The 2,450-nt window shown below is 46.8% G+C and overlaps 1 long non-coding RNA gene across 1 annotated transcript; it reads right to left on the minus strand.

Moving 5' to 3' along the window:
* Positions 1-1,175: 1,175 nt before the first annotated feature.
* LOC116534208 lies at positions 1,176-2,026 on the minus strand. The gene is made up of 2 exons (XR_004261629.1): positions 1,764-2,026; positions 1,176-1,307 (listed from the first exon to the last, which is right to left on the minus strand). It is a non-coding gene; the product is annotated as an uncharacterized LOC116534208 (long non-coding RNA).
* Positions 2,027-2,450: the final 424 nt, after the last annotated feature.

Raw genomic sequence — 2,450 nt, forward strand, 5'->3', positions numbered from 1 at the left:
ATTGTTGAAATAATATATGTTACATTATATATATTTTACCACAATTTTAAAAATAAAAGTTACCCACCCAGGTGACTGATAATCCTGACATGCCTAAAACCTTTCACTAGACATTTAACCAGTCTTACTACCTCCTCCTGACCTTCAACTAAACACTCCTTTATCTTTTTCCTGTAAATTTTCTTCCAAGAGTGTGAAATACAACTTTGACACACACTTATATGTTTTAAAAACACCTAATAACAACAGAACTAAACTAAAAACAACAGGCAGCTTGTATGTGCTGGAGGCAGTAAATCTCAGCTTTCTTGCACACGAAGTGGAAATGTCCAGTAAACCCACTGCTTTTCCACGCTGGCCAAGGGAGTAAAGCCACACTGCAGACACCCACTCGACCCTTCAGCCCCCAAACAGACACAACGCTTTTTAACAAAACAAAAACCAATGAAAAACAACCCAATGACTTAAAAGCCACAAAGGAAACCTTTACCCAATACAAGCTACCCCTTGCTACAGTTCGGGCAGATGGCATTTCCCTGCTTTTTGAGCTTTTAACCAGTACCCTTGCTGAATTTCTTTCCAAAGCCAGCGTCATAATATGTGAGTGTGAGCATATCTCGAGTGCTGGGCTTCAGGGAGTGCCCTGGTCTTTGGTCTGTGAAAAGAACTAGGGCAGAGGGAATCTGGTATCTCGAGGAGATGACGCTGCTGCCCTACAGGGATCAGTGCTGCTTTTGTAACTGTAGCGATGGCCCAATCTCTGCTTGCCCCAACTCTGACCAGCCCTCTTTATTTTAGTCTCGCCTTTGAAATAAGTCTGGGTGACAGCCAAGATGTCCTGTGGCCAAGTCATGCTAAGACACTTCTACCAATGAAATGATTCTCCCAGCCTCGGCCAGCAGAGACTGTCCTCTGGACCCAGAGCCCCACGCGTGGTGCCATGAGATCAGCACCTGGGGCCCCACGGCCTGGAAGTGTAATTGGTTTCAGACTCAGGTAGAGGGAGAAATGCAAACTCCTGACATTGATTGGAAAGCCTAGTTATAATATTCCTAACCTGGCTTGATCCTTGTCTAAAAAGACCTTTTATTTTGGTTGTAGCTTATTTGACCGGCAAACAGGAGCTCTGGTTTAGGGAGGAGGAATGGGGAGAAGTAGACTGTCATAGAGTACAATTTGAATGCTTTACACATGCTGTTTTTAATCACCCTCAAATAAATGCTAGTAAGTTGTCAGAAACATCATGAGCTGTTGCTGGGATACAGCCCTTTCACAGCCGGAAGAGCCCCCGACACATCTTGTTTTTTCTGGTGAAAAAATAAGAGGACTCATTTTAGTTAGGCTCATTCACAAAAACCAGGCGGACTCATTCTGGAGTCACATGGCCTCCAAAAGCTCAGGCCAGAAGCGCGCTGTCCTCCTGCCACACTCTAATCTCTGGAAGAATTTGGAGAGGTGAGTGCTATTACTTTCTCAGGCTGAGAATTTGAGTGGGGAGCAGGGCAGGCTCCCAAGGGAAAGAGAATGAACCGGGAGGAAAGGGGAGCTCGGCCCTTTGGTTTTCCTTGGAAGCCTTGCTTGGAGGCCAAAGGTTCTCAGCCTGCGTCCTCCCTCCTCCTGCCTGGGCGCTTATTAGCGAGTGCCTGCCTCGCTTCCACTCTGGGCAACTCCACACTGCCCCTGGGGCGTCCTCCCCTCCGCTCACTTACAGCTCATTTGAAAAGGCTTTACTCACCAACTTTATTGCTTCAACTAAATTATACCTTTTTATCATAGAAAGTCTAGATGTGCTCCCAGATGGCGTCTGGCCTGGTGTTCTGAGTCAGAAGTCTACGGAGGCCGCTGCACCTTGACGCCCGGTGAAAGGTTGAGACGGTGCCCTCACTTGTGATTAGACCTTTGTAAATGCAGTGCTCATTTTACCCTGTGGTTCTGAACAAGCAGGAATGACTGAATCCAGAAGCTGAAGTGGTGTAGCTTTTCCCTGAGATACAGATGCGTTTACTTTCTCACATTAAAAATAAATAAATAGGTCGGGCGTGGTGGCTCAAGCCTGTAATCCCAGCACTTTGGGAGGCCGAGGCGGGTGGATCACGAGGTCAAGAGATCGAGACCATCCTGGTCAGCATGGTGAAACCCCGTCTCTACTAAAAATACAAAAAATTAGCTGGGCATGGCGGCGCGTGCCTGTAATCCCAGCTACTGAGGAGGTTGAGGCAGGAGAATTGCCTGAACCCAGGAGGCGGAGGTTGCGGTGAGCCGAGATCGAGCCATTGCACTCCAGCCTGGGTAACAAGAGCGAAACTCCGTCTCAAAAAAAAACACAAAATAAAATAAATAAATAAATAAAACTTTTTCGATACAGCTTCACAGACATCATTGCTCCCGCCATTGCTTTTCCTAGCTTTTAATGCTGGACGTATACCGAGCAAGCTCCACATCGTCACAGG

Source organism: Sapajus apella, unplaced genomic scaffold (assembly GCF_009761245.1).
Source record: "Sapajus apella isolate SASKATOON/1434 unplaced genomic scaffold, GSC_monkey_1.0 scaffold86, whole genome shotgun sequence".
In the NCBI taxonomy this organism is placed as follows: domain Eukaryota; kingdom Metazoa; phylum Chordata; class Mammalia; order Primates; family Cebidae; genus Sapajus; species Sapajus apella.